Below are 9,682 nucleotides of genomic sequence, written 5' to 3'. Positions count from 1 at the left end.
CTATTTAAAGTCCATATTGTCATGGTGATCAAAATTTTCATCTCGGAATATACTTCATAATGGCATCCCGGAATTCCACTCCGAAAAGGTATTACATTTCTTCTCCGGAATTTCTAAATCTACTCCGGAATTTCAAAATTCACTCTGGAAGGTTTCTCATATCTGACCCTGGAATGCTTTACAACTCTTGCTCCGGAATTTTATCTAAAATCTCACTCCGGAATACTTTCTCAATCATGTTCCGGAAACTCTTTCAAAATTCACTCCGGAAATTCTTGAATTTCTATTCCGGAATTTCTGCTCCGGAATCACCAACCTTTTCAAACCAAACTAAATTTATGCTCCGGAATCTCACATTGTTTTCGAAATGACACTAAATTTTTGACTCCGGAATAGAAACTCTCTCCGGATCATTTCTCATTCCGGAACTCTTTTCAAAACTAGCATATTCCGGAACACAGTCTCTTATCCTCCGGATCATACTCTGTCCGGAACCGCTCATCTGGAATACCAAAGGATAATAAGGTGAAACGTTTTTGTTTTAACGGTTACTTTTCTTGAAGATCCTATCCTATCGTCCTCGATTTTCGTGACACGATTGCATGCCCCCATAAAGTAGCCATCGAATCGCCGGTTATGGTTTTCCATTTTTAGCCACAAACAAACCTCACCTTTCACCTCCCAGGTCAACTCGGCCCCCCTAAACCTCCTTCACATTTAATGTGACCCGTTTCTCGTTCGGATCCTCATCATTACCCCTCTAAACCGACCCACTTACCTTACCTATAAATACCAATCAAAAACCCCTTTTACCTCTTTACGCGCCCAATACATCCTAAACCCTTGATTTGTCTCTGTGTTCTTCGTGTTCTTCAAGCATTTATCATTCTGAAACAATGGCGTCCCCTCCTTCACCACCAAAAACTGCTCCAACCGCTTCAACTCCCAAGAAATCCATTGACAAGAAGAAACGATCAAAGGGTTCATCTTCATCAACCTCCCCTGAACCGTTTCTAAGGGACACGACGCAACTGTTTTCCCTCAATCCTGGAGATTACGATGAATCGATTCGTGTTATGCTGGAGTTCATCGCAAATCACCCCATCTCCATCCCACTCACTAAAATTCCAGAACCACCTCTTCCACTTCACCATCTCCACAGAGCTTTCACCAGAATCAAGGAAGTCGATGGCGTATTGGAGACAAGGATCATTGGCGATCGAATCATTCCAATCTACAAATCCACATTCCTAAAAGCAATCGGTGTCAAACCAAACCCCAAGGGTTTTACAGTCCATGAACCAACCCCTGAAGAGTTTCAGACCTTTCTGAATCATATTGGCTACAATCAAGATTACAGAGCCAAAGATTTCAAGAAGTCAGCCGTCTCCGGAATATGGACGGTACTGATGCACTTTATTATTCGAGGGCTATCGGGCAAGCACGGAGGAACTGATACACTAAGCAAGGACTGGCTTCATGTTGTCTACAGCATCTATTTCGGACGAGACAACGCGGTTGATCTTCCGGTGGTCCTATGGCAAAGATTTTTGCAAGTTTGCCATCAAGAGGAAGGACAACGAAATTTCGAGCCCTAGATTTTGGGCACTGACGATCCAACAATCTTCAACGAGCTTTCTGAACAAATTCTAGTCTCCACGATTCCTCCGGAGGTATGTGTTTCATTCAAAGTTGTCAAGGCCTATAGAATTCTGGACCAATCCTCTTTTGGTCCGGTTAGACGACTTCCGGACCACATGTGGCCTTAATTCCTTCCGATTCCATTTATCTAAAACAACACTTAGAGACTTCGGTTGCGTTTGACCTAACACAACCTGCCCCAGTCTCTGTTGAGCCCACTTCGGAAGAGGCCAATCCTACCACGTCTGGACCTACGGTTAAGAAATCGGCCAAACAAAAGAGTTCTCCTACCAAGCCAAAGCCTAAAAAGAGAACCAAAGTCAGCTCTTCCTCTCTAAAGGAAGATGCTCATGACATTCCGGCTGACTCTGGCCGTCCGAACACCCCTCCTGCCCACTCATCTGAGGTACCCCTCAATGTTTCAACATCACCTGCACACACTCACGGGGAGTCTCCACATAATCCACCCTCACCTTCTAAAAAAGGTGATACCGGTGTTGACAATAGTTCCTTGAAGCCCCCTGGAACACACCCACGAGTCTCATTTGATATCCCTATCGTCTCTCACACTAGCACACACTCCGGAACCCCTGTTCCGGAACCTAAGCATTCCGGAGCTGGAGCAGTCCCTCCGACCCCGGATGCCCCAACTGGTCTGATACCCGGAAGGTGTACAGGACGACCAGGTGCTAACGACCCTCAATGGGAAGATTATGTTAACAGGGCTGTTTCGAGACGTCCAGATCTGACCAAAGCTCAAGTGGAGGCCACTCTCACTTCAATGTACAACAGAGCTCATCAAAGCAATCTTCCATATGTTCCCCCTACAGATGATGATGCCAATCAGGAACTTGATTCGGAACAACCTCCCATCACCACTCACACCAACGTATTCCGAACTGATTCGGATGAAGAATTTTCCGAAGAAATAATGATCACTGATGAAGGAAACTCATTTCCGGACCCCAACTTCATGTCATCCATCCGCTTTCAATCCAAGCCATCAACTTCCAAGTCTGCTTTTGACTTCGGATCATCTTCTTCAACCACTCTGTATGGTGAACCCAGATCCAAACTACATGAAGATGATGATATCACCAAACCTGGTCCCTCCACACATACTTCATCACATCAAGCTCCTCCGCAACACTCAGATTCGAACTCTGAATCCTCTGCTGGTGATCACATTGATCCCTTTGCTCTCCTTGACATTCAATCAAATGTGTCAGATACGATGAAGAAGGTCTCCTCAATCGAAACATCCGTAACAGAGCTCAACACAAAGCTGGATCAAAAGGTTTCCGGACTGGATTCTAAACTTGATGTTATCCTTCAGTCTCTCTCACAACAGTCCAGACCTTCAGTTGCGGAACAAGAAGCCCAACTTGACCAACTAATTTCCCTCCGGCTCAAGCACTCCATCGAGGAAGTGGAAACCAAGTATGATATTTTGGTTGATCATTATCTCAGCACCATTACCTCCATGCTCAAAGTTCATGACGATTTGGTGTCTGCTACCAACGATCTGATTAAGCAGACCCACATTCGTCATGAGAAACAGATCCAAAGGATGGAGAAGGAAATCAAGAAGAAGGATGAAATGAACCTGATCATTCAACAAGTCCTCATCAAACTTCTTCGCTCCACTTGGAACATTATTGATGTTCCGAATCGGAAGTTTGATGAGATGATAGCCATTCTTAGTCATCTCTTTGATCACCTTGCTGCTCAACCTCCCACGTCTGAAGCATACGACACCCTCACTCTTCAACTCAACACGGGCCTTCAGAAAGTCTTCTCCAAATTTGGTGATCTAAAGGACTCTTTACGACTTGCACTGGTTCCAAGATCCACATATGCAAGAGGGGGAGAAGGTCCTAGCTAGCCGTGGAAACCTGCCTCGGAGTTCACACTCCGACATGAAGACTTGAATTCCGATAATGAAGTCCAAGTTGTGTCCGGACTTCTAGGAAATCCATCTGATGAAGAAGAAGACAGTGACGAAGAAAAATATGTCACAAATGGAGCTCTAGGCCTTGAAGCTCCAAAGAAAATAGTTCCAAAGGTGCTAACTGAGGAAGAGAAGAGAATATGGTCCGCAACCTCTTGGCCATCCTCTTTGCCAGATGCTCTTCAAAAAGCCATTCAAATGGCCAAAGCCAAATCTCTCCTCATAGCTGAAGCCTTCTGAACCACTCCTTCCATGCTCCGCCCAATTTCGGCTCCAAAAATTGCTCCAATAGACCAGGGCTCTCCACTGCGGATCCCTGATGACATTCCGGAAGATCCTCTTCCGAATCCCACTCCGAAATTTGTGGTGGATAAGAACATGAAGCTCATCATGGACGCTCTGAAAAGAGACAAAGGCAAAAGTCCAATGACTGCTGAACAACAAGCCTTCCACTCCGGACCTCCTCTCAAGCAAAAACAAGGATGGTCTCGGGAGTAAATCAACAAGGCATTAGAGGAAAGCATCTGGATCCAAGCTCTTAAGGATAATCCTGATCCGATGCGTGGCATCTCTCCTCTTTGCCGTGAAGGCATTCTCCGGGATCATGAAATCGTTCTGTGCTTCTACTACGATATTCCTACCAGCGATTCCGAACAGCTCGATCTTCCTGTCTCTCCTTAAAGCAAGTAATACATCAAATTTGCTCCTCTTCACCCTAATGATGATCCGGAAGTGATCCTCCGGATTGAAAGAGAAAGGCTTGAAACATTCTACTCCAAGAATTCTCAACCACTCAAGGAAGTATGGACTAGGAAAAGAATCACCAAAGTCCATGGATTTGCAAGAAAAATCCTTGTGAAATTCGAACTCAATTTCCCATTATTTCGATTTCACGTCTTCCGGAACAAGCCCAACTACCGAACCATTACTGATGCTGACTTCCCTTCCATGAATCCGAACGACATTCTGACTCTGGCCGCTCACTTTCGAGGAATGCAAGACAACGATATCGACATGGGTTGTCTGCATGCTGCTCTTAGCTTCCTCAAATATTATGTCACGGACTTTTGCAGATGCGACTATGAGCTGGCTCATCTCTACGGAACTGAAGACTACGTTGCAAAGATCAGCTATGTTCTTCCGGAAGCTGCACTGCTTAAAGATGGTCCAATCGATTACCCGGTTCTAGGGTTTGTCTACACAACCAGGAAGACAAACAAGAAGGACATTTTCGTGTCCTTGACAAACACCTAGTCCCGACCAAAGCACTCCGGATGTTCATCTCTCGTACGTCAAAGTCTAAAGCTCCGGAGCAGATCAAAGCAAAGCTTGTGAGTCAACTGACTTGGTACATTGAAGTCAGAGAAAGGTTGTTCCGGGCTTTCACCTTCATCAAGGAAGAAGTTGTGTAAATGGATGGATTGCTAAGTTCACTTAGGGGAGATTTTTGGAACCTGAAAGTGAACCTCTAGCAATCCTAAGTCCAAGTTCCGAAGTACTTGCGTTCCGGAGCAGATGTTCCGGAGTCAATGGTGAAGAGTGGTCTGGAATCTGTCCGGACCAGATGAGAAGTAGATAGAAAGCTGAAGGCATTCCGGAATCATTCTCATGTCCGGAATGGATACTGATCCAGAGTTACCCTATTTTGTCTTTGTGCATTTATTATATTTGTCTTTGTATTGATGTGACTTTTCACAGGACTTAGTCTTTTGTTGTATTTAGACAATCAGAATGTCAGAAACATTTCTATTGTCCAGTCCTATGTAAGTGTTCGAGTTAATTCGCTGTAACCATCACTCCTATTTATAGGAGCATTCAATACAAGTCAACTACGGATCTTTCACTCAACTTTTGGCACTTTACTAAGTTATTTCAAACATTCTTCTTGTTCTTCATTTATTAGCTTTACCTTGATCATTCATTCTCATTCCTCATTTAATGACTTGATCATTTGTTGAATATATTATCTAAGACTTGACTGGTCTTTCCAGGCTTGACTTGAACATTTATTAGCAAGCAGACATTGATCTTAAGCATTAACTCAAGGTTTGAGTTCTCAAACCTTGTCCCTACGCATCAGATAGATCTTGTTCTCACAACATTGAAGGATATGTTGAGAGCTTGTGTGATAGACTTTGGTAAAGCTTGGGATACCCATTTACCACTCGTCGAGTTCTCATACAACAATAGCTATCACACTAGCATCGGAGTTGCTCCATTTGAAGCCCTTTATGGCCGCAATTGCAGATCACCTCTGCGCTGGGCTAAAGTGGGTGACACGCAACTAGAAAAGGGGCAAGCTCCTGACAGCACTCTCACCGGCCCTAGGATTATAAGGGAGACAACAGAGAAGATCGTCCAAATTCGAGAAAAACTGAAAGCATCTCGAGATCGACAAAAGAGCTATGAAGATAAGCGACGCAAACCCTTGGAATTCCAGGTTGGTGACCGTGTACTGTTAAAAGTCTCACCCTAGAAGGGAATGATACGTTTTTAAAAGCGTAAGAAACCGAATCCAAGATATATCGAACCATTTAATATCCTCGCAAGGATTGGTTTGGTAGCTTATAAACTTCAACTACCACAAGAACTTAGTAACGTACACCCCACCTTCCACGTGTCCAATCTAAAGAAATGTCTGTCCGACGAAACTCTTGTAATCCCACTCGATGAAATCGAGATAAAAGAGAATCTACACTTCGTAGAAGAACCTGTGGAAATCATGGATAGGGAGATCAAACGGACGAAAAAAAGCCGCATACCAATAGTAAAGGTCCGTTGGAACGCCAAACGAGGACCTGAATTCACATGGGAACGAGAAGACTAGATGAACCAAAAGTACCCACATCTCTTCCCTAGCTCATGAGTAACCACTTTAGAACTAAGTTTGGGACGAAATTCCCTCTAACAGGGGAATGATGTGACAACTGGAAAATTTCTAGAACAAACAATATCTAAACTTTAACCGTGTACAAATGAATTCACAGCGTAACTTTGATGCAATAGAACTTTGAAAGCCAAAAGGGCATGTTTATATAAGTTAATATATAAATATATACTTTGAAAACCATGTGGTAATAAACCTTTGAAAGTCAATATAAGTCAACATAAGACCACATAAGACAATATAAGACAACGCAAGACAACTTAAGTCAACAAAAGTCAAATAATTACAATGCTTTAGGGATTTCGGTTTTGGGAATCAAATGGCATGAAATTTCGGTTGTTATGGATTAAAATCTCAAGCCTTGGACCGAAATCACCCCTCATGGAAACACCATAAGACCGAAAGCACCTATTTTAAGGCCCACTAGGACTGAAATCTCTTCACATGGACCGAAAACCCTTTCTTGGATGATGTCATGACCAAAATCAACATTTTGATGAGTGTACAAGGGGATTTCGGTCATGCCTTGACCAAAATCACCAAATGGTGGTCAAATGGTGCCACTTGATTGGTTGAAATTACGTTCCCAACATGATAAGTACACATACCAATGTAAACATCAACTCACTGTCACTTCATTTCACTCTTATCCTATATATGAACCACAATTAGGAACTCTTTCACCATTCTTCGTTAACAGTTAAACAAATTCACCTCATATTCTCTCAAGTCTTCAAACCCATTCTTCCCATTCTTTCTTTCTCTCAAAAACAAGACCATCTTCCAAGCTAATTCAAGGATTGTTGTAAGTATTTCTCATCTAATCTAGTGTTCTTACAAATGCATTTCATGTTAGTTCATCAAATTTACACATTATTATGTGTTAAAAACGATTAGGATACGACTACCTTCAAGTGTTCTAACTTAAAGATCATCACCGTCACCTCGTTATCAAACCGCAAATTCATATAAGGTGAGTTCATACCCCCTACATTTTTCACAACTTTTTCTATATATATTTTTTTGGGGGGGGAATGCAAGTGAGACACAAGAAAACTTGTGTAAAACTACAAACCGTTACTTATGTTTTCTTATATTTTATATATATTTTATGTGAAAATGTTAAATACGTAAAATAACGTTACTACCAAATTATAAACTTTTACATGCAAAGTTGTTAAAACGCAGAGGTTTTCATTTCGACGGAACATACATTTACAAACTATAATAAGTATAGTTTGTGGAATATTCACACTATTTTACCCTTTTGGGACGAAGAAATAATTATATAAAAATATAATTATTTTTACGTTATATAAGCACTATGAAAGGGTAATACATACATTTACAAGAAAAATGGATTTTTCATATGTAAACCTATTGATACAAATTTTGTGAGACATTTGGCTTCACCGTACTTTTAAGTACATAACTTAAGTCCTCTATTATAAACCATAATCTCTTATAGGGAGAGCGTGATACTTCTGTATATATCTATACGGGACTGACAACCCCGCACCTAAACTGTTAGCTACAGTTATACCAGCAGGTCTGGGGTGACAAATGTCATAACATTCTGACGCCTAAAGAACGTCGTCACATGCCAACTAGTCGCTAGCATGGTTATAATAACTCACATGGGGTATTAACATTACATTTGGTTTACGGGGGTAACAAACAATTAACTGATTTTATATAGATAAAACTACATTACGCTATTTTTACAATATAATGGGCGTTTCAGGAAAACATATACTTAAATGGTTTTATGTAAAGCAAAACTACGTAATACATATTTTAAGCACATAAAGTTTATACATATCGGTCTTGAGGTTTCTAAGACTACAATTCGTTTTAAAGGAAAATATAGGATTTTCTAGAAAAATACACTCTATCATTTTACAAGGAAAAATGGTATATTTTATCATACAAAACTCTTATGAACTCACCAACTTAATTGTTGACACTCTTTCAAAACTACTTGTATTCTCAGGAAATCACTAAAACAGGTAACCATCAGCTTTTGAGGACGGGACGCTAAGGCGTCAGTTAAAAACTCATTTTCTCATCATATTGTAATTTATTTGGAAACATGTAACTCATGAAACGATGTAACCTTTTAAATTATATCTATGATGGTTATGTTTACTTTGGTCACTATTATACTCGTTGTTATGATATTGTACATGACGTCATCCGCCCCTGAACGTTTCCGTCGTTCTGGTTTAGGGGTGTGACATATCATGCCTCTTTTCAGATGCTTCCATAAATCTATGGAGTACTGACTCGAAATCTATCTTCTTTTCGGGTGGTGGTTGCTATTTTTGATAGAAACCTGTTGGTTTGTCTATACTTCTCATCTTTCTGTTTCTTGTATTCTTCATAAGGTAACCACTCCTTCTTAGTCTTTCTCCAATCTTCATCATACTTGTCACCACTTGAATAGAACACTTGCGCCTTCTTATTCCCATTTCATCCAAATCACAATTCTTGGTCAGGTGTGGACCACAACAATTGTCACAGCCAACTCTTATGGCATGGATTGATTAATCTAACTTTGTCATTCACCTATTCATAGAGTCTAGCTTAGTTATGATTACAGCCATATTCTTGTTAACTCCATCTCATTTTCCACTTGTAACATCATCTCGTGGATTGTGGTACTCTCGTGAGTGTTTTTCAAACTCTTCAATCAATTCTTTAATAGTTACCGACTCCTTCTTTTCCATAGGCCCTTGTGAGTGAAGAAGTTGTCTAGTAGTTACATTCACTCCATCATAGCAGATGGAAACTTCTTGTTGAACATTCAAGTCATGTTGAGGGAAACTTCTTAACAAGCCCTTGTATCTTTCCCAAGCTTCATACAATGACTCTCCCACCCCTTATTAGAAGTTAGCAATCTTATTTTTGAGCTTTGAGATCTTCGAAGGTGGACTAAATTGCTAAATGAAAGCATCACGAAGATTAGCCCATATAGTGATGGATCCGGGTGCAAGAGATTTCAACCACACCTTAGCCTCACCGGTAAATGTGACCGGAAGTATCCTTTGTAAAATAGATTCCTTGGCACATTAGGAACATGAAAGTAGTTGGAAATGTCTTTGACCTCATCAATGTGCTTACAATCATCTTCATATTCTTTCTAGGAGAAAGGTATGTCCTTGAGCATGGATAGAATGTGTCCTTTGAGCTCAAAACTTCTC

General features: G+C 41.1%; 1 non-coding gene across 1 annotated transcript; it reads left to right on the top strand.

The window, feature by feature from the left end:
- Window positions 1–9,287: 9,287 nt before the first annotated feature.
- On the top strand, window positions 9,288–9,394 carry LOC145110156 (small nucleolar RNA R71). Its single transcript, XR_013709535.1, has one exon. It is a non-coding gene; the product is annotated as a small nucleolar RNA R71 (small nucleolar RNA).
- The last annotated feature ends 288 nt before the right edge of the window (window positions 9,395–9,682 follow it).

This window comes from Lactuca virosa, chromosome 4 (assembly GCF_052849685.1).
Source record: "Lactuca virosa cultivar CGN04683 chromosome 4, Lactuca_virosa_CGN04683_v6, whole genome shotgun sequence".
Classification (NCBI taxonomy): domain Eukaryota; kingdom Viridiplantae; phylum Streptophyta; class Magnoliopsida; order Asterales; family Asteraceae; genus Lactuca; species Lactuca virosa.
Note: the sequence above shows the minus strand (reverse complement) of the source record. Positions and strands in the feature narration are given on the sequence as shown.